The sequence below is a fragment of the Maniola hyperantus genome, chromosome 5, assembly GCF_902806685.2.
Source record: "Maniola hyperantus chromosome 5, iAphHyp1.2, whole genome shotgun sequence".
Classification (NCBI taxonomy): Eukaryota; Metazoa; Arthropoda; class Insecta; order Lepidoptera; family Nymphalidae; genus Maniola; species Maniola hyperantus.
The window spans coordinates 12,192,120-12,216,660 of record NC_048540.1 but is presented as its reverse complement, the minus strand read 5'-3'; the positions used below and the strand labels follow the sequence as shown (position 1 = coordinate 12,216,660).

Here is a 24,541-nt window from a genome sequence, read left to right as displayed (position 1 = left end):
AAGATTTATTAATATAATAACATTCAAGCCTATTTGAATTTGACTATTCGTGATTAATTATTCTGGTATTTATTTGGCAACTGTCAATCGAATATTTGTCGAGATTTAATGATAACCAGTTATTTAACGCGACCACATTCACGTTTTCTGAAAATTCCTCTCGTGGACGAAGATATTTTTTCTCAGTAAAAAGAAGCCTATTTCCGTAGCCAGATTGCAAACCATCTATTGTGAAAATTCTTCACGATAACTGATTTAGCAGTGAAACTGTAATAAATACCTACCTTTATACTTATAATGCATGTTTTTCATGAATTTCAGTATTTATTCATGAGAAAACTTTCAGACTTCACTGAATACCAACGATAATATTATTAGTACGGTTAACAGAATCACATGAAAAAACAAATAATAATAATTTACTTATTTCACAGTTAGAGCAAGAAATACGGGTTATAAAAAGACAGTACTTCGTCCATTATGCTGATATTGTGATCACTTCTCTAGCTCAAGCTCCAATCAACTGCTTCTTTCCACCTTGAATCTCTACCAAGTTTAGTCGCTCCACGTTGCTTTTTTCAAGACAAAGGCAAAGGTCATAAATTACAAAGGCTTTTTGTATGCCACGCTAAAGATTAAAACCTTCAAATATTACTTTATTACTAGTTAGTCAAATATTATTAGTTTTGATAACTGGCCGAGTCTAAATATAGTAACCAAAAGCCTGTTTATTAGACAATTCCTTTACAAAATCATGACAAGTATAAATAAATCACGACATTATTTTAACATTACTGTGACCCGTCAGATTTTTTTTCTCACCAGTTTATGTGGACGGAAGTTTAAATAAAATATAAGTATTCATAAATAGTTTTGCAATAAATCCTCCTGGATTTTGCAAAAAAGGAGCGTATCCTTACTAAATATCTATACTTCAAGATTTGTCTACACTTGTCCCACAATCCGGTCCTAATCTCAAGGTACCTACTTGAACTTGAAAGACGCACGATCGGAATCTCAAGTTGTACCACACAAGGGACGCAATTTCGGAACAGAGCACTCTATTTTGGTTCCCAAGTAGTTCAAACAGGTAAAACTCAGTATCTATTACGTTTCCTTGTGTTTTGGTAAGCATATTTTCACCGGTCCCGGTAGTAATCAGTTAGGTAACTGAATGTAGCTTTTTGAAAATAATAACTGCAGTTTCTTGCCGGCATTTCTGCTTTACCCTGTGGTAGTAGACCGTAGAGTCGTGACTTGTTAAATGCGCTATGTCATGGCCTACATAAAATCAATAATTTTCCCATTATAGTGTAATGGGAAAATGACCCTGACCAGTTAAAGAGGTTTGATGGGATACCTACGCTTCGTGTGAAAACCTGAAGCCTGAAATCGATTTAGAATAATGAATAGAACTTGGTCAAATATCGGACATGATATATATTTGTACCACAGAATACCAACTGCCTATTACTAGGTAAGTAAAGAAGATACACTCACTCCCCACCAATTTATCGACACCTGCAACGTAATGGTACGACTTCTGGCTAGCGTCATTCGATTCTCAACTTGCTGTCACGCGAGCGAGAAGCACTGATGTTACGTATAGCGTTGTCCTTGTCTCACTCGATTATCTTCGATCATAGGTACCTATAGTACGCGATAGGTCGAAATGGCAATCGGGGTATGAGGCGGGGGACACCCGCAGGTCACCCTCACTATCCCGCACGGGGTTAGCGTGGGGGCTGTGCGGGTGTGCGGGGCGTCCCGACCCCAATTGCCATTTCGACCTGTCACGTACTTATACCTCAGTCCTACCGTTGCCCACATACAAAAATCGTGTGCGGAGAGGCCAGTGTTCCGGTAGTAAATACCTAGTAGTAGCTAGTACCTAGTAGTAAGCCTGACGCTTAATTGGAGAGGAAAGGGGAATATTAGTCATTTAAAAATGGCAAATATTCTTTAAAAAAAAAAAAAATTAAATCAGTTCATTTGTATGGAGTGTCGGGGGTATACTTGGATGCAGAAGAGGTAAATCATCATCATGATCAACCCATCGCCGGCCCACTACAGAACACGGGTCTCCTCTCAGAGTGAGAAGGGTTTTGGCCATAGTCCACCACGCTAGCCATGTGCGGATTGGTAGACTTCACACACCTTTGAGAGCATTATGGAGAACTCTAAGGCATGCAGGTTTCCTCACGATGTTTTCCTTCACCGTTAAAGCGAGTGATATTTAATTTCTTAAAACGCACATAACTCCGAAAAGTTAGAGGTGCGTGCCCGGGACCGAACCCCCGACCTCCGACTAGAAGGCGGACGCCCTAACCACTAGGCTTGCACAGCTTACGTAAATAGACAAACTAAATGCAATAACAAACAATACAAACATAGACGTTATGTATCTAGAATTTCCATAAACCGAGCAGAATTCAGATTGGCATCCATTAACAGAGGCTGTTCAGCTTTGGAGTGCAAAATTTATACTCGTATATCGACACTGGAAACAGAAATTGCCGTTCGGTATAACATACATTTTCTATTACACGAATTGAATTATTAACTCAAATAACAAAACATTCGTGTATTTGAAAGAACAAAATACCTAATTAACTATTGAATTGTTCTCAGTAACTACACCAAAATTATAAAAAAACCGGCCAAGTGCGAAACAGGCTCGCGCACCGAGGATTCCGTACTACAGTCGTATTTTATCGTCATTTTGCATTGTAAATTCAGTTTTAATAAAAATCGGATGGCTAGAACAGAAACTACCTACTTATACAAAACTCAATTGTTGCTTTTTCAACTATGAATAAATAAAATCAAACGGTGCAATCAGTGGCCTAAGCAGTTAAGTTTTCAAGTAAAACAGAGTGAAGTACTATAACATTGGAATGGATAATTTGGAGATATCGAATGAGCAGTCTCTGTTCATACTAAGTACATGGCAGATTCACTCTAACGCTCATATTACGTTAGTAAAATTGAAAAGGGCTAAATAAGAACTCTGGAAATCTAAAATGGCTCTGGAAATATAAAAGCTCAGCCAAAATCGTTCTGGTTCTACTTTTATTTCTAGGCCAGTTTCCGCTCTTCGACGACACGCCGTTCTACAGAGCAGGTAATCTCATCCGCAGTACGTGACCCTCTAGTTATCAAACTGATCGCTTATTTTGCGCTTATATTGACCTCAACTAGTATATTTACTGTATTCACATTCTTCGAAATCCCGCGGGAACTCTTTGATTTTCTTTGGTAAGATATATTCTTTTTAAAGATACCAAGTAGGGTATCCTATGAAAGGTTTTTACCCTATATGATAAAACAGATTTTTTCAATGCATAATACTTTGATTTATCGTGAAAATGCCGAAAAAATACGACTGTAATACAGAACCCTCAGCGCGCGAATTTATTTCGAACTTGGTCGGTTTTTTTTAATCTTAATTGCACACAAATGCAAGGATTTACAGAAAATAATATAACTTTAAGTACCTAAGTAGGTGTCGGGCTATTAATAAACTACAATATATAATAATATCTACTTAGCACAGTAACAGAGATAAAATATATAATAGTTTTTCAAAACACCTTTAAACCTTTTTTAAGCGACTTGAATTATCTGATTTCTGCAAGGGAGTGCCAAAGCTTGAAACAACTTGCCGTGAACGAGTTTATATAAAACTCAATTCAACTGAAAAAGTACACACAGTATGGGTGTGTAAAAACAAAAATGAAAAATCATTTCATTCCAATTCTTAAATTACTTAGTTCAGAGAATTATAATATCTTTTTCTGTGTTTCACTTCAGCAAAAGCTGCAGGTTTATTCAAAACCAGAACAAAAGGATTTGTTTCAGGTACAGTGTGATCTTTTATTGAATAAAAACTGTTTGCACAGGTTTAATGAAGATTTTTCATTAGCAAACAGTACTCGTAGTTTTATACATCCATACTCATATCTACTAATATTATGAATGCGAAACTGTGTCTGTCTGTCTGTCTGCTAGCTTTTCTAGTTTAACCGATTTTGATGAAATTTGGTACACAGTTAGCTTACCTCCCGGGGAAGGACATAGGCTACTTTTTATCCCGGAAAATTAAAAAGATCTCACAGGATTTTTAAAAACCTAAATCCACGCAGACGAAGTCGTGGGCATCATCTAGTACCTACATAAAGCTCAAACCGGCAAAGCAAATCAAAGCGACGCATTAGTAAACTGAAATTAATTAGGTCCGCAAAATATACCTATACGATGTCCGAATGCAGACGCCTACTTTGTTTTAGTTTTGTTGAATTTGTTTTTCGCAATTAGGTAATACTCGTACTATGCACATTACGTTGTGAAGAGAGAGGTGAGAGTCTAATTAACCGACTTCCAAAAAGGAGGTGGTTCTCAACTCGGCCCGTTTTTTTCGACTTTTTTTAAATGAATGTACATCGATTTTTTCCAGGTTTCTTAACCGATTTGCAATTTTTTTACGATAAAACATTAACCGTAGTATGCCTTCAGCCTAGGAAATTTCTTACAAATAATTTATTTTAATTATTTGGCTATCTCAGTTTAATCGTGATTGAAAACTAAACATTTAGAGTTTCTTAATTCTAATGTTGTATTCAGCATGGGAAACGATGAATTATTAATTGCAACTTCTCAAGCTAAATTCTGAAAACAGAGTTTCAACTTTCAACCAGCTACCGCAAATTGTTAGTCTTATTTCAATGGTTTCAACTTATCATAACAAAGTTTATGTTATGGTTATAAACAAGATAATTTGTTAGCTTTTAATTGTTTTTGATTACCTGTATTTTAGTTACCTTCTAGTTAGGGGTCGATTCATATTGATTGGCATAACTTGAAGCTTATTTCTAAAACCCTACATAGCATATTGAAGTTGTGATAGCCTAGTGGTTAGGACGTCCACCTTCTAATCGGAGGTCGGGGGTTCGATCCCGGGCACGCACCTTTATCTTTTCGGAGTTATGTGCGTTTTAAGTAATTAAATATCATTTGCTTTGCACGGTGAAGTAAAACATCATGAGGAAACCTGCATGCCTGAGAGTTCTCCATAATGTTCTCAAAGGTGTGTGAAGTCTACCAATCCGCACATGGCCAGTGAGGTAGACTATGACCAAATCCTTCTCATTCTGAGAGGAGACCCGTGCTCTGCAGTGAGCCGGCGATGGAATGATCATGATGATGACTTTGACTCTTATCTTAGCAACGTAAAACACACACTTGCGTTAAAAATCGCAAGGATGTGAGGAAAGAATTGACGAAGGATTAGAATAAATATAATTAGTAATAGTATAGGTATACTTCCTTTGTGCACCCATTGGCACTTCACGAACACAAAGGAATAAGACGCGGGCGCAGTCGCGTGCTTTTAATTTCATATTTATAGTTTTTACAATAAACTGTCAATAAAATGTCTTTGGTTTCACAATCACTGCTTGTTTCGTTCGACTGCTGAATGGTGATCTACTTATGTTGTGTTTGAGACTGGGAGTATGTGTTTTTTTTAATAGTAAGTAACATTTTTAATAAGTAATGCCTTGGCGTTGATGGTCTAGATAAAATCAATGATAAAGTCAAACATTAATTATTATCTAACTAGCTGATACCCGCGACTTCATCCTCGTGGAATTAGGTTTTTTAAAAATCCTGTGGGAACTCTTTGATTTTCCGGGATAAAAAGTAGCCTATGTCACTTTCATGGTCTTTATCTATACCCATGCAAATAATCACGTCAATCCGTTGCACCGTTGCGACGTGATTGAAGGACAAACCAACAAACCAACAAAGCAATGAACGAACACACTTTCGCTATTATACCTAATAAACTACTGGACTGATAAATACAAAATTTTATCCATATCGAGGGTCGTGTAGCGATAAACTACGTTGCTCGTTTAAAGAAACAGCATTTCATGTATTTTCATTGAAGTCTGTATTGAAGTCTATACTCCATTAAGTAGGTATATAGTGGGAAATTTTGCCATTTGAAAGCAAGCGGGGTTAGTGCAGAGAGCACTAATACCTAATACCTATAAGTACACAACCACTATAGTGCTACAGCTTCGCCCGGGCCTATATTGAACGCCTGACCCGCGCATGTCGATTCGCCTGCACTCGGTTAAGACTGTACGATACGGTTTATTTTAATTGATTTTTATTATACACTTTTGCGGCTAAAATGTTAATGCACCTAATAATCACCACCCGTTCTGTGGTAGGATAGGTAACCGCAAATTCTTTAAGAGAAGTTTCGCTAACGCGCTTCTTAGCGCCCACCATACAAACTTTCTTGTTTCTTTAGTTCTCATAAATTGTATAAGTACCTACATCCATATCCATATATTATAAATGCGGAAATGTGTCTGTCTGTCTGCTAGCCTTTCACGGCCCAACCGTTAAACCGATTTTGACGAAATTTGGTACAAAGATAGCTTGCATCCCGGGGAAGGACATAGGCTACTTTTTATTCCGGAAAATCAAAGAGTTCCCATGGGATTTTTAAAAACCTAAATCCACGCAGACGAAGTCGCGGGTATCATCTAGTTATCTATAACTCTAGATTAAGATAATTGGCAGTGTTTCACCCCCATGTGACACGTAAAGTCGTCGGTTGATCACCTGATCACTCTCCGGGCGTGTCAGATTGCCGTTCCATCGTCATTTCTCTCTATTATGTCTTCTGTGGTTCTGGCAACTTGCTTGAATAGCTGGTGCAATTAAGTCAAGTTACACAAATAGTGTGGCTGGTAGTTTTTTAAAGCGTTGCTTGTTTTATATAACATTCGTTATCATCACAGAGCATTGTATCGGTATCGTTTAAAAATACTGTATTGATTTAACAAACAGCAATGACTTTTTCATAAATGTTTTTTATAGATACCCGTTCCTATAGAGATAGCTAATTGCTAATAAATAATATGAAATGAACGCTGAGGTAAATATATCATTTAGTATGGCCGCGAACATATGAAATGAAATGAAATGAAATGAAATCATTTAATTTTGCTAAATGTGAGTAGCAAATGATCGTACATCGGTCGGATCGGTGGTCCCTTTCACATTTTGCCATTTATGTATGGCATATTATTGTAATGTGGCCAAAAAAACGGGCCAAGTTGTACTGATTTAACATTTACACCCTAAGACATAGTAACATAGTTAGCCTTTCTACACCCAGGCTAGTGGCTCCTCGTGAGCGTTATAGCGTGCTACACACTTTTTGACTTTTTTTACAGTTAAATAGAGCTAGTAAACCAAACTCCGAGCAGGTTCGCTTGACAAATTACCTGGGGTATTGCAATTCGAGGCGCTATCTTCGGCTTCTAGCCTAACTTATTAACGCCTCTCGACGGAGGCGGAAAGAGGTCATCAGATTCATTAATAACTTCAGGTAGCTAACCCAACTTTATTTGTAACTTAATTGAAAATTGTGGTTAATAGCAAAAGTTTTAATAAGAAAATTTTGGATTTATTTTAATGTAAAAGAATAGAGTCACGTCACGTATCAGTCTGTTTTTTTTGTTTTTTTATTCAGATAGGTAGATACAAGTTAGCCCTTGACTGCAATCTCACTTGGTGATAAGTGATAATGCAGTCTAATATGGAAGCGGGCTAGCCTGGAAGGGGTATGGCAGTTTTTACTAAGCCCACACCCCTTTGGTTTCTACACGGCATCGTACCGGAACGCTAAATCGCTTTCCGGCACGGCTTGCCGATAAGGTAGTAACTAGCCACGGCCGAAGCCTCCCACCAGACCAGACTAGAAATTTGGAAATTAGAAAATTCCAAAGCCCTGCCGGAAATCGAACCCGGGACCTCTCACTAATAAGACAACAGCGCTTACCACTGCGCCAGGGAGGTCGTCAAAGGTTTGAAAGTAATCTCTTCAATTACTTACATATTCACCAATTGATTCTAAACTTAAAGTATCTTTTGAAGAGGGTTTTTCGTAGTCGTCGTCGTTGTTATACCAACCAATAAACATCCATTGCTAGATAAAAGTCTTTTGGAATGCTCTCCATAAAACATTTTTCAAAGATAAAATATAACGAACAAACGAGCCGCTCGGGTCACCTGATGTTAAGTAATTTGTAACCCTTGAACATTTTGCAACACTAGAGGAACCACCAATGTATTGCCAGATTTTCAGGAATTTGCCCAATACCGCCGGAAGGAATTGCTTACACAATACGGTATTTGACAAGTAGTCAAATCAGTAACTTTTTATCAAACGTCAAAACGCGCGCTTAGTATGCGATAGTCTATGAAATACCGGTGTGTGACCCCACAATCATTTGACGTGCTTTTTTAGTTCAATCGATAGTTTAAAATGGTTATTATTACACGTAAAACCACCAAAGAACGTGGATTTTACGTATTTTGGAAGACCCTCTATTTAATAATCACTGAGAAATAATTTATTTTTGATGTACTCAAATACCCAATTTGCATGTGTGTAAAAAATATCTGGCACAACGGGTGGTCGATGTGCACGAGGCATCCAGGTGGTGAGAGTGAAATTGCTTTCGGTGGCATGCGGTACGCTAAGTCTGAAAACTCACCGGAGTGTTCCTTAATAATATAGATATAAGTAGGTAATACTAACGGCCTCACGAAATAGAACGAGATTTAGTGATCTAAAAAAATACTTCATAGCAAGTGCACATACCAAGTTGTGTGGTTTTTGTACGCAATTTGAATGTTGCACTGGTTGTAATTACTTCGTGGACTGTATGATTGTTAGGAAATATAAATAAATCTCTTATAGATAGGAAAGTATTGTACTAACCTTATATCCTCTTTAGCATCCTCTCCCTCTGGTTATGCACGTCGCACTTGAGCTGGTTAGCACACACTCACAATATAGGCAGAGAATCCTTTGACTTGTTTGATCCTTAAGGAAACGTTCCTGGATCCTTGCGAATAGATAGGAAAACACCAATACGTGCCCCTACTTCGTTTACATTCGCGAGGCAAGTGATTTTTATATTGGTGGCGCCACTATTCTGCCCAGGCGCCGACTTGTCATTTACCAAAGTAAATACAAGTTAGTACAACTTATAACTACCTATCTTTATTAATAGGCAAAAGATCCGACACTAGTAAATAAGTTCGCATTAAGAAAAATAGATTTTAGGAGACTAATACATATATACATACCGTAATATTTGGCAGGGTATAGTTTGGAAGTCATGTTAAAGAAACATGTCAATTAACAACATACAAAGAAAGACTGAAAATTTCCCCTTTATAAATTTTTGTGTGCCGTAGTTAAGCAAGAATTTTCTTAACCATTTTGTTTTTGGCTAATTTTATTGTTCCTCGCCTACCTTGACACCTGTCTCTATAAATCTGAGGATCTGAAAGTAGCCCGTGTGTAAACGAACCAACTTTATTAAGATTTCGAAAGTACGTTGTATAAAATACAATAGGTATGTGAAGAAACTTGGCATATCTACTTACTTTTTATTATTAAGAGAGTTTCCTTCTTACTTTCGTTATTAAAAGGTAAAACTTTTATCCGAAGTTTAGGAACGAATATGATCATGCCAAAGTGTTGCTAATAATAAAATGCGGTTAAAGAAATGCGCTTCAAAAGTTGGGTACGCCATTTTTTAATTAAATTTCAGGTTGCTTTTTTAAGTCCTTTTGGCAAATAGCCAGAACGATATGAAAGTAGTGGCGTATATCTGGTAGTGGTGTAATGTTTGCTAGTCGAGCATGCGTCTATTTGACAATTTGTGCTTGCATCGGCGTTGTAAGCGAGTCTTTGCGTTCACAGAATAATACCACTGAGTGTGACTCCAGCTAAGCGTAAGCACAATTTATTTATAGATCTCGTGCAGCAATCCCATAAGCAAATAACTGCCCTGATAAATTAGGCCCTTAAATTTATAGTTGTTGTGTAAGATAAGGTGAATTAACGAATTCCAAATGCTTTTGAACTTCTTTTACCTCACTAAGGAGTGTAATTAACTGAATTAAAATCTAAAGTTACCTTCCAAAAAAGATAAAACGATTAACCAGAGGGTTAACAAAACTTTCGCAGACTTACTACGTACGGATAATACGTACCTGATAACCATAGTTATCTAAGTTTTTTTTAATAGGAAAATTACAATAAAACTTAAAGCTAGCCTTATCTAATTACTATACAAATCATGCCCGCGTGGAATGGTGCCAAGAATACTGGCTGCGTTCCACCACTGCGACCACCGAAAAGCACAGCGTTGGCAGACCTCTCACTATTTGGAGAGAGGACATGAAATGAGTTGCAGGGAGTTGCTGGATTCACACATTGTTGCAAGACCGTGGCGTGTATACAAATAAATTAGCGTAGAATACTAATTTACCTACAGTTTTAAGCAATGGGTCTCTATCGGTTGATGATCATGATGATAAGTAAATGGAAATAAATTAGCGTAAGTAGAATACTAATTTACCTACAGTTTAAAGCAATAGGTCAGTGAAGTTTATTGCGCTAAGTACGTAAACAAGGCCATCTAGATAACATCACATTCAGTGACGATTAGTGCAAATAGCATTTAGTGCATGTTTGGGATATCAAATTAGAGAACCAGAAATTCAAATATTGCCTTTAAAATAATCGTAATGGTTCTAACCGCTCAATCGACATATCTACTGCCTACAAATTCCAAAACTTAGTGGTAAGGAGATGCAATTATCATGTTGGCACTTTTCGGCACGGAAAAAGGATACACAATCTAATGGAACTTTTAAGTAACTAAAACTTAATGGATACCTGAAGGGCGATTTCGTAAAATCTGCATCAGTGCGAAGTCGCGAGCATAAGCTAGTATTATATTTAACCGACTTCAAATGAGCCTGCCTATGAGGTACCATTGTGGAGTCTCATAAAAATATGAAGTCTAGACGATTCGCGCAGCTAAAGCTAATTGGCACCGGCACGAAAAAGTATTATTATGGAACTATATTAACTCTTGTATACATAATATATTCGGAAATAAATTTAATTATTATTCAATTTTTAGTGTTTGTGTATCGAAGTCGGTTTTTATTTTTTTTTGTAATTTTTTTTTATATAAAATAAGGAAGGTCTGGTATGCGCTGGCAATGTTAAAGTGAACTCAGAAATGGATTTACTATACCTACTTGTAGTTTCATTAGTATGCAAATAACGGATAATCTTCCACATAATATATATTAATACAAGCAATAAATCAAGCGTCAAGTAGGCTACGGAAGCTACCTGCCATATTATTGTAAACTAGCTGATTCCCGCGACTTCATACGGGTGGATTTAGGTTTTTAAAAATCCCGTGGAAACTCTTTGATTTTCTGCGATAAAAATAGCCTATGTCCCTCTCCAGGTCTTGAACTATACCCATGCAAAAAATCACGTCGATCTGTTGCTCCGTTGCGACGTGATTGAAGGACAAACCAAGAAACAAATACACTTTTACATAGCGATCGTAAGAAATGTAGGCTAATCCTTATTCGAATGTGTGTATGTCTTTGCTAGCTTGTCATGATCTATCTGTTTTAACCAATTTGATGTAAGATGCAGAGGAAGTTTGCATCCCAGGGATGAGCATAGGCTACTTTTATCCCGGAAAATTAAAAAGTTCCCACAGGATTTAAAGAAACCTATATCCACGCGGACAAAGTTGCGGACATCATCTAGTATCATATAATCTCTATATTAAGAAAGCTTACAAGTAATTTATAACTCGAGAACCACTAGAAATAAAGGACAATGGGCCAAATACAAGGGCCTTGGCGCTCAGAGCGGCCACTTTAGAAATATGATTTTTTAAATTCTATATGACGAAAGTAATCACGCGTAGTTTGATCCAAAGCTAAAATTGATTTAGGAAAAGTTAGGAGAAAATATGACAATCATTAGCTAATAAACACACAGGACATGGCATTGCCAGCGCTAAGCCTGCGGGAACCGATAGGGTATGGATTTTATCATCTACATTCTGCATCATCACTTATCTCTAGGTATGATCGCAGTAAATAGTTAAGTAACTAATCAGATTGAAAGAAATTGTGAATTTCTTTTTTACCCACTCAGGTAATTATTTAATCGGACCGATAAGTATACCTACTACATATATGGGTTGTAACCAGAACGCTAGCAAAAACTTAGCGTTATTGTTATACTATCTAAACACAATCCAATACCAATAACCATTTGCCTCACTTTGTAGTTTTAGTAATTTAGTATTTTTCAAACCAGCATCGTATAGCGTGCAATACTGGGGTCAATGTCCCACCTACGACGCGGCATTGACTCCGAGTGGCCTACTTACGCAACATTCGTTGACCTCTAGCGTCATTCAGATGTTTTATTTGCAATATATTGTGAACTTTTACAAACTATATGATATTTTTTATATATTTTTTGCATTTTTTTCTGTGGAGTCGTATCCGTAATTATATATCAGTACTATCACCTGTCTTCGTTTTTGCCAGCGTTCTGGTTACACCCTGTATTAGTTACTTGAATCACCCTGGCGCGTTGCGTGTAACCTTTACTCAGACTAACAGTAATAACTACTATTATTAATACACCACCCAATCTGTTATTTCGGATTCAATCAATCACTGTGCCCCATCGATCATTCCGTGTACTATAATGTAGGTATACTGTTAGATTGACAATAAATCTTGCATGATGTACGACGTAAAGTTCGCATTACATTTATGTCTCTATAATGGTCTAGTACAGATAAATAGATATACTTACTACTATAGTTTCTTTCCTTTTAGGTTAGATCTATACAGAAGTGGCAAATGGCCCCGTTTAAAAAACGTTAGTAGGTACTTAGGTAATAGACAGTGGGCATGGTGGAGCCTGCACAGCACGGCGGTACCTCGTGGTCAGTGAATTGCTTACTACATACAAACACAGTTGGACATAAATTTTGTGCCCAAGCTACATCTCCACCACCCCTCAATCTGCATAAGCCGTCTCTTTACCATAGCGTCTCAGCCTTTACCAAATGCTATATGATATCCAGCCTCCTTACCACATTTGTTATTATCACATTATAATAATAACTAGCTTATGCTCGCGACTTCGTTCGCGTGGACTACACTAAACTTCAAACCCCTATTTCACCCCCTTAGGGGTTGAATTTTCAAAAATCCTTTCTTAGCGGATGCCTACGTCATAATAGCTATCTGCATGCCAAATTTCAGCCCGATCCGTCCAGTAGTTTGAGCTGTGCGTTGATAGATCAGTCAGTCAGTCAGTCAGTCAGTCAGTCAGTCACCTTTTCCTTTTATATATTTAGATAAATAAATAATAAATATATCATTATTTGCAAAAAAAGATTTGACACAAGACTTTGACCACTGGCTCCCAAAGAAGTATAAACTATGTCATGGGAGTTTGCTACAGGGACATTGCTGCAGTTGCAATCGTTGATTGGCAAAAGTGGTATTCTTGCTGCAAGTGTGCATTAGAAACCAGTAGTGAGATAGAGGTGATAGCTGTTAAACTACATTAAAAGGTGAAGTCTCTAAAGATAGAATAGGTACGCTTGGGTCGAAAATTACCTAATGTTTCGTCGTCATCACCAATATACGTCCACCGCTGGACTTTCAGGAATGGCGACTGAATCCAGCGGCTCCCAGTGACGCTTCTGATATACCTAGTCTGTCCACCTTGTGTTTATCACTTCAAAATAGTGACCTATTCAAATCACAGGGTTCGAAAAACCTACCTACCCTACTGAAAGGGTAAGAACTCGTATACATAATAATTTTATACGCGACGTGAATGAAAAAGGAAAACACTTCGTGCGGATTCGTGTGATGTAAATAAACATAGGGGTGAAGACCCGCTAGATGACACATCTGCGATAAGTAGGTCTGTACTCTGTACATAAGATAATATGAATTCAAAATAATAATATATTCAGTTGATATGAAAGTTTCTTCATAACGAGTTATTCTTGAGCTTTAGATTTAACTTTCACAAAGTTTTCTCTATATCTGTGTTAAAGTACCATTTTTAGATAATCAATAAATCTGAATCCCCCTCTACATGAGCTAAGACCGTGTTTACGTGATACTAGCAAGCGAGGTGGCACGCTCGATAATTTTCCACAGATAGACCTGCAAATGTAATCTTTTTGGCGGATCAGCAACGCGGCAATACTCAAATCCACAGCGGTGCAGTGCCACCGGAAACGCATCGTTGGCTCAGTCTAAATCTATAAAAAAGACTGCCTCTTCTTTGTATTCGCCATATTCTAACTACTTAAGGGCGCTGTCAAATCGCTTCCGCTTGCGCTTATGTCTGTGGTTCAGTATTTCCATAAGTATGTAAGAGACGCAATGTCCCCGTCTATATCCGTAAGGGCATGGTGCCAAGCAGCCCGGGAAGCGTCATTTGAACTGAGTCCCGCTGACGCATCCACATACTTCTTTGTGTTCAATACACTCCAAATATCTTTCGATTCATTAACTTGGTATTTAATACTAAACTACACACTACAAATACACGTACAGTACGCGGCTAAAAGTGATGAACACCGATCTTTAGAAGGAGATAGCAGATTTGTAGAGCACTGTCTCTGTCGTTGGGGCCGACAAAACGTCATATGGGTATGAGTGATAGAGACAACGCTCTACAAAGAAAAAATGACATTCTAAAGGCCGATGTTCATCTATGTGCTAACTACTACTATCCATACTGATATTATAAATGCGAAAGTAGATCTGACTGTCTGTTGCCTTTTCACGGGTAAACTACTGAACCAATTTCGCAAAATTTAGGAAGAAGATAGTTTTCATAAGGCATACCTAAGCATCTTTGGAATAAGATATGATACTTTTATCCCAGAAAAAGATTCTAGCTTAGAAAGCAGATTGTTACTATCAAACAATATCAAACTGAACCGCCCCCGTTTCAGGTGGAAATCTTTGCCAGCCTGTCATCATCATCATGATCAAACCAACGCCGGCTCACTACAGAGCACGGTTCTTCTGTCAGAACGAGAACAGATTTGTTTCTAGTCTACCACGCTGGCCAAGTGCGGATTGGCATACTCCACACACCTTTCAGTACCATTATGGAGAACTCTCATTGAGTTAAAATACCGCATGAGGAGTCATTTTGTACGGATGGTGTAGGTAATATAAATAATATAATCACAATTTCTTCAAAGGATTACAGCAAGCATAAGAAAGTGGATCTTGAAATTCCTAGATAATGTTCAGGGGCAGAGTTGGAAGGAATAGTTTTGAAAGCTTGCAAGTTTATTAAATAATCAGCGCGGGAACGGCGACGCTACGGGTTGACTTTATCACTTGAAAAAGTTCTCTTTCAGAGTAACTCCATAGTCAAGATTTACTTCAATTTAAAATGCCTAAGTATTAATAATAATAATAATATAATTAACTATACCATATACTAATAGTAATAATTAACCATACCATTTTATTGTCACACATGAGTAGGTACCTACAGTTAATTACTAAGAATTGTAGATTTTATTCTATCATCGTCTATTAACAAGATATACCGTGATTTTACACCAAAGAGTCAAGTCACTCAAAGGAACTTTAAATATAGTGCTTCCGAAACTAAGCATACCTATTTTACAGATCTCTACCTAACCACATGCTAGTAAATCATGAAGAGAGGCGATTTAGGTAATTAAAACCGCTTTTAACCAGCTAGGTACCTACCCCAAAACCCAACAAGTTATTCCAGTAAGTCGTATACACAGTACATACCCTGATATTATAATCAACAGCCATATCTATGTATCCAACACCCTTAAACCAAATATATTTATTATTATTTCAAACAACCATAAATCAGAGCTATATACAACCATAAAGCTCATATATACACATCGTCAACGCTATTGTGAGATGAAAGGCCCAAGGTTCCAGCAGAGTGAATAGAAAATCTTGTCTCATATAATCGAGGGATTTGGCGTGTCCTAACTTCAGTATAAACCACTGATATCGATATGTACAAGTACTCTCTAGATAAGGCGTGCCATACAAAATGACAGATTTTTGCCAATTTGAAGCGCCCCACCGAGCGTACCAGGAAATAAAATTGACACTTATATCAAACTAGATAATGCCCGCTACTTCGTCCGCGTAGATTTAGGTTTTTAAAAATCCCGTGGAAACTCTGAATTTCCGGGATAAAAAGTAGCCTGTCATTTCCCCTGCCAAGCCGCCGCGCTGTACCAAATTTCGTCAAAATCGGTTGAACGGATAGGCTGTGAAAAGCTAGCAGAAAGACATAGACGAAGACGCTAATTGTATGTTCTTCTTTTCTTTTTGTCTTTTCTTTTTAGTGTACAATAAAGAATATTAAACTAAACTAAAGACAGAAAGATAGACGGACAGACAGACGCACTTTCGCATTTATAATATGAATATGGAAGTATGGATATGGATGGTCTTCGTGTTTACACTATGTTGAGACAGCTGATGTCTTATCATTAACATTTAGTTCCAAGTACTCTCCCAGATAACCTAGTTGCTTCAAAAATCCCTGCAATAGTAAGTCCAGCGTACTTTTGTATTAGTAGAGGTCAGTGACATAGACCTCCTAACTAAATTGTGCGAGTGACATGACAGTTTTCGAGAGCCTTTTAATGAATTCCAAGACTGTTTGCCAACATAACAAGTCCCTTGGGATGACGGAGAACGACGTAAATTGGTTGCGAATGTGTTTAGTATAAGTGGATCAGTTTGTTTGCTCGGTCTCGATGTAATTGCGTCAATATGGGATTTGGATATAAGCGAACATGGTTGCGTTTTTTTTGTAAATACTCGAAAACGAAAAAGTCAGAGTAAATATGTTCCCCTTTTGAGGTAGGTGTATGTTACTCTACAGGTATCTACTCTGAATATCTAAATTAATAAAATTACGGTAACTGCAGTTTTATTTAACGTAGATACAAATATCTATTATATTTACCAAAAAAATCTCTTAATATATTTTTACTCTGAAGAATAATTATCTATTAGGTAATTATAATAATCAAGGCCATGACAGTCAGAGTGGCTTGAAGTGATTTGTATTCAAAAAGGTATGTAAAAGCTGTAATCTAAAGGGTAACACAAAGCACAGAATTCTTAATAGTACCTGGTTAAACATCGAACAGTATGTGTGGTTACAGCACCATACTTGCCTAAAATTAATTTACTGTGCCACTAAGGAAAAATTATAAATTAATTTTAGGCCACTATATCGCTACAACATTTACTTAAGGATATCATAATATCATAACAAACTCATTTCAGGAAAATTTTATAAAAATAAATGTTGAAATAATGTAACAAAAATCTAAATAAAAAGGTTAGAACCCAGAGCCGTAAAACCAGTTAAATAATATAAATAAAATTGAAGATGGCAATACACATACTTTTGTTGTTGTCCAGCAGAGGCGCATGCTTTTCGAGTTTCGCTAATCTAATATTATAAGTCTGATTAAATAACAAGAATCATATACAAGTGTTCTATTTTATTTAGAATAAAAATCATGAACAAATAACAGGTTATGGGCCCAGAACGCGTGGACAACAATAAAAGGCCGATAAAAATACTACGCTGTGAAAAGGCGTGGGTCGCCATTTTGGACTCCGGTTATTAAAAGTTGAAAATACGTGAATTTCTATCACGGGACACGGAGTAATTACGTTAGTACAATGGAGAATAAAGAAGAAGACTCCAAAATCAAACTACGGGGCGAAGAAAATTGGACCATTTGGAAGTTTCAAATAACACTTCAATTAAAATCCAAAGGACTTTACGACACACTTTTGAAAGATGAAAAAGGTACCGAAAAAGATGCAAAGACCATGGCATTATTAGTAAATCGAATGACTGAGAATGTTATATCGCACGTGTTATCATGTGACAGCGCCAGCCAAATGTGGAAAAAACTTTTGTCAATATATGAACAAGATTCCCACGTGAGTATTCACCTACTTTATCAGCAGTTTTATGCAATAACATATGAAAATAATATGACAGATTTACTAACAAAAATTGAGAACCTTAAGTCAAAGATAATTGCCCGTGGAGAAAACCTAACAGACAAAATGATCATCACAAAAGTTTTGATGAGTCTGCCTCAAGAGTACAAACACTTTATCTCAGCTTGGGAGTCGCTTCCTGAAGAACGTCAGAGTTTCAACGAGTTAAGTGCACGTTTACATCTAGAGGAAACAAGATCTAAGGAGGGCGAGGCCAGCGAGGCATTACTAGCTAAACAAAGGAAACAAACTCATCCAACTTTCAATAATAAAAATAAATTACAATGTAAATTCTGTAAAAAGTATAATCACACCATAGAAAATTGCTGGTTTAAACAAAGAAAAGCTCAAAAGAATACACACAACGACAATACCAATGCATTTATCTTAGCATCAGATGAGGAAACTGCGGCTGCAGCATCTTCTTCGAGCGAGTGGATCCTGGACTCCGGTGCTAGTGAACATATGTGCTACGATCGGTCAATATTTTCAAAGTTTAGTGAAATTTCTCAGCGTAAAGTGAAAATAGGTGACGGCACCACTTTAGATGTGTTAGGAATTGGTACCATACAATGCGAGGCTTGGAACGGTATAAAGTGGATTGAAACAAAACTGTCAGATGTATTGTATGTTCCCTCATTAAAAGCAAACCTTTTCTCTGTTGGTAAATGTTTAGATAAAGGTTATTTTATGAAAAGTGATCAAAATTATTGTAAAATTTTAGATTCAAATAACAGTGTACGAGCAATTGCTAAGAGGTTAGATACTAAATTATATAAATTGTTTTTCAGAGTAGAACCACCTACCGCTAACTATGTTTCTAGTTTAACTGAGTGGCATGAAAAGTTTTGTCATCAAAATTATCAATATGTTAAAAAGTATCTTGATCTTCATAATATTAGGTATGAAAATTCAAAAGTGTATCCATGCAAATCCTGTTTACAAGGCAAACAGCACAGAGTAACCTACAGTAACAGTGAGTCTAGATCTTCAGTGCCAGGTGAGTTGATACATGCTGACTTATGTGGTCCTGTAGAATCTAATTCTATTGGCGGCTCTAGATATTTCTTGTTGCTTAAGGATGACATGTCAGGTTATAAGTTTGTTTATTTTCTCAAACATAAAAATGAAGTAAAACAACACTTACAAAATTGCATAAAATTAATTAAAAATCAGACTGGTAATTCTATGAAGTATTTGAGGACTGACAATGGCTTAGAGTTTCTTAACAGTGATATAAAGGCCATTTTAGATAACCTAGGAATCTGCCATCAGAGAACCGTAGCTTACACTCCTCAACAGAACGGCCGTGTAGAACGTGAGAACCGGACCATCATGGAAGCTGCAAGAACATTAATTACAGGTATGTCTAAACGTTTTTGGGCTGAAGCTGTCAACACAGTGGTATTTACATTAAATAGGTGTGGATCCAGTCCAGTGATGAATAAAACTCCTTATGAGGTATGGTTTAATAAATCTTTTGATATTAATTTTCTTAGGAAGTTTGGTGTGCAATGTGCTGTACATATTCCTAAAGAAAAACGCAGAAAACTGGATGGGAAAACCAAATTTGGGATATTTATAGGCTATGATACAAATGTCAAAGGCTATAGAGTATATTTCTCTAATACTGATAAAGTTGAGACGGTGAGGGATGTCATCTTCCTACCGGAAAGTGGGGAAATTCCACGAAAAAATCAGGTAAGTAATAGCCATCATGACTCTGATATATCTTCCAGTAGTGAAGAGTCTGAAGAGGAATTGCAAAGTCAGAGCAGTAAACACTCTCAGGAGGTACTAAAACACTCTACGGAGGAAAAACACTCCCAGGAAAATAAAAACTCTACGGAGATTACTGGTGAGGTTAATATCAACAAAACTGATGCATCATCAGGTACAAGTTCAGATGCACGACATGCGGGGGATATCATGCTGCGAGATCGTCATAAAATCATCAACCCAAAGAGGTATGACACTGAATTTTTAAGTTATGCTTACATGACAGAGTTGGAAAATGAACCCCAGTCCTACCAAGAGGCTATGGAATCCAACGAGTCCACTAAATGGAAAGAAGCCATTAATACTGAGCTTAAGGCTTTGGAAGAAAACCATACTTGGGATGTAATAACGGTAAAACCGGAAGAAAATATTATAGATACCAAATGGGTATTTAAAAGGAAGAAAAACAGTGAAGGTAAAGTACAAGTTTATAAAGCTCGCTTGGTCGCTCGAGGTTTCCTTCAAACAGGTGTATCCTATGATGAAGTTTACTCACCTGTCACCAGCTTAACTACAGTAAGAATCTTAATTTCTATAGCTGCATATTATGGCTGGAATATCCATCAACTTGATATATGTAGTGCCTTCCTACATAGTTCTATAAATGAGGATATCTATATCTACTTACCAGAGGGTCATAGTGAGTCAGGCAAAGTTGGAAAACTCAAGAAAGCTATTTATGGGTTAAAGAAAGCACCTAGATACTGGTATGACACTTTCTGTAATTTCATGGTTAGTCAGGGTTTTAAAAGGTCTAAAACAGACATGTGTTTATATATTAAAATACTTGAAAACACAAAAACATTTGTTGTGCAGTATGTAGATGATATTCTAATAATAAGTTCTCATGAGTCTATAGTAGAATACTTAAAACAACAAATGGGTAAAACTTTCAAAATTAAAGACTTAGGTCTAGCTTCATACTACCTAGGCATTCGAATTATGCAGGAAAAGGATTTCATCTCATTAGATCAATGTGAATACTTAAAAGGTATATTACAGGTATTTAACATGTCTGATTGCAAAGCTGTGACTATCCCTTTAGAACCAAATTTCAACAGTTCACACTTGTTAAAAGAAAGCTCTGAGACTCCAGAAATAGAAAATAGATGCAGAAAATTAATAGGCTGCATTATGTATGCTATGTTAGGCACCAGACCTGACTTGTCAATATCCATAAGTATACTAAGTAGATTTCAAAACAGTGCTAGTACAGACCTATGGAAACACTTAAAACATATACTAAGGTATATAAAAGCTACTCTAGATATAAAGTTGTTATATAAACGGAATTTGAATAATATTCTTTGTAGAAATCCTTTGAAAGCCTATGTGGATGCTGATTGGGGAGGTGACACAGTTAGTAGAAAATCAACCTCAGGCTATTGTTTAATGGTTTTTAATAATCTAATACTGTGGTGTAGTAGAAAACAAACGTGTGTCTCTCTATCTTCCACCGAGGCTGAATATATAGCACTAAGTCAGTGTGTCGCTGAAGCATGTTGGTTAAGAAATCTGTTTTCAGAGTTGTCTCTGTTATCTGATAGTGAACTTAGTGTTTTGATTTTGGAAGACAATAGGTCTGCAATCTGTGCTGCTAATAACAGTGGCATATCAAAACGTTTGAAGCATATAGATATAAAATATCATTTTGTTCAAGACAAGTTATCTCAAAATTTAATAATAATAAACTATATAAAAACTGAAGAACAAATTGCAGATCTGTTGACAAAGCCTTTACCTAAACCAAAATTAGATAAGTTTAAAAATGGTATTAATTTAATTTAAACTTAAGGTTTTGTAGTAGAGATATCCTAGCGAAGCTCGAATAGCTTATTTTGAATGTTTCTTTGTATCAATTGTTCCATTAAGGGGGGGTGTTGAAATAATGTAACAAAAATCTAAATAAAAAGGTTAGAACCCAGAGCCGTAAAACCAGTTAAATAATATAAATAAAATTGAAGATGGCAATACACATACTTTTGTTGTTGTCCAGCAGAGGCGCATGCTTTTCGAGTTTCGCTAATCTAATATTATAAGTCTGATTAAATAACAAGAATCATATACAAGTGTTCTATTTTATTTAGAATAAAAATCATGAACAAATAACAATAAACGTAATAAATGTAAGCCGGCCTCTAAAATGCGCCCTCAGGACGTACGAGCTTTCCCGCGGTAACTAATTACTAAAATCATTTTATGTAAAACATTTTCTGCTGAAAATATAGCTAGGTACATGGAACATCAAGATCCGAGGTTTGCATCATTTTAAGATTTATTAATAGGTCTCTAAAGTGTGGCTAATTTTGTTGTAAACTATACTAATATGACAAGTCTAAATGTATCATTATCCCTTTCATAATGCTCCCTGCAAAAAAGATAGCACTATATTCGTACTTGTCAATTTCGTTTAGAGATTGTATACAGAATTAACCCCATTATACAAGTATAATATAGACTATCATTATTTAAAGTCTTAAGAACTTTATTTCAAAGGCTTTGTACTTAAAAAGATGCCCCATTTCTTTTGAAAATGTAAACGCCATAAAACATTAAGATCAGAGGTAAAAATTATTTGATATTAAGTATAAACTAAATAAAAAAAGCAAGAGTCCTGTATAAATTTAAGATTATAAGGAGTGTGCTAGTTTTTTAAAGTAGGTAAGTATCTAAATAAATTGGAATCTTTCTGGCATAGGTACTTTCTTTATATATTTATTTTAAGCATTTCGCTTCTAAAAAGTCGACATAATCCAAATATAAATCAGTTTAATTTTTTAAAGTCATAACTAACTAATTATCTACGTTTTTGACTGGAAAAATAACAGGTCAAGATAATATTTCCAATTTCCTCCAACTAAACGTGACGTGGGTACGACATTATAGTCCAATAGCTGAGATTCGATCCACGACTATTTAGATTTCAGTTTCTCTTGAGTCTTGATATTCTTTTGAGGTTGAGCTATTGTTTGAAGAACAAGTAAATAGGTATCTGTATTTGACGTTAATAAATCAAGGCGCTGGTATTTGAAGGAGGAATATTGTTATTTGCTAATTTATTTATCTGAGGTTGCCTCAAGAAATTATTCTTTATACTTCCATTTAATTTTGTATACTTTTAACAATTTATATGTGATTTTTTTAATTTAAAAAATACTTTTGTTTTACTACGCGTACTAACTTAAGTACGCGTAGTAAAGGATTTTAAAAAATCGTTCATCTTTCCTTCGTCTTGCGTTGTTTACGATGACACTGAATGAGGTTCAAATGTTGGATAACCTAAGCCAATATTTTACTATGAGGGGCAAAGCAGAGTCGAACATAATATCGTTCATAATCGTAGAATAGGCAATCAGATCTTTTTTGCAAAAAGATGTTTGGCTGTTCTACGATTTTTTGCAGATTTTTGCAAAAACTAAAATGACTTTTCGCTATATTATTTGGATACTGTAACATGACAATATCAAACTACAATATTCTTAAAACAGAGTTTTTTATCGGACGTATAAGAATTTTTATTGATACAGATTTCTTCTATAAAAATTTCTCAAAAAAAATCTTCGGAAATTATTTGAAATGTCTATACTGTGTCACAAAATGTAGATCAAACAATTTTCCACGATCATAACGATATTATTATGCCAACGTGTGAACCGGGCGCGATACGCTGCCTAGCCCTACTCAGGGGTTTTGATAATATAAAGGTCAGGGCTTCAATATTTTGTTCAAACCAACCGTGTTGGCTCGTTTAATGGACGGTGAAGTACAACTAGACCACAGACTGACCCAAAATGTACTAGGCTATATCAAACTTAGTCTAAGTTAAAATAGGTATTTGTTGTCAACAAAAATAACAGCAAATAGGGCGAGCAATAATTTTTTTGCTAGTCTAGTATGACATCAAATAATAAAACATCGATTTACTTTAATAATATTATCTTTAGAAGGAGGAAATCTAAATATATAAAAGGAAAAACTGACTGACTGGTCTATCAACGCACATCTCAATCTACTGGACGGATCGGGCATAAATTTGGCATGCAGATAGCTATTATAACGTATAGACGTCTGCTAGAAAAGGGTTTTTGAAAATTCAACCTCCAAGGGGGTAAAATAGGGGTTTAAAATTGAGCAGTCCACGCGGACGAAGTGTTCAGAAATAATTAAGCTACAATTGTTTTATCTATAGAACATTTATTCTAGCTTTATTATTTGTGACATCATGACATGATTTCCTGAGATAGTTTTTTTTAGTACTGACTGCCAGCGAAATATTTCGTTATTATTCAAATTTAAGTTTCGAATAAGTAATAAACTTTGACGTGCTCTATCTCATTTGCAAATCATGCTTTCCGAGAATAAGCTTTGTAGCTTTTTCGTACAAACTTAGAAATTCTTGAAAGTTTATTTTTAATTAAGTATGATAATTCAGCTCACCTTTGTACTTTGTCTTTTTGTTCAGAGCCGTAGGTACGTACGAATAATATGATCTTTACTCGGAATATTTTATGAAAAACTAGCTGATGCCCGCGACTTCGTCCGCGTGGAATTAGATTTTTAAAAATCCCGCAGGTACTCTTTGATTTTCCGGGATAAAAAGTAGCCTATGTGTTAATCCAGGGTATAAACTATCTCCATCCTAAATTTCAGCCAAATCCGTCCAGTAGTTTTTGCGTAGGAGTAGTAAGGAGTAACAAACATACACACACACACATACAAACATTCGCCTTTA

The 24,541-nt window shown here is 36.1% G+C and overlaps 1 protein-coding gene across 7 annotated transcripts in view; it reads right to left on the bottom strand.

Moving 5' to 3' along the window:
• Window positions 1-24,541, bottom strand: part of dnc (phosphodiesterase dunce) — a 465,943-nt gene that overhangs the window by 255,138 nt on the left and 186,264 nt on the right. The gene's annotated exons all lie outside the window — the stretch shown is intronic.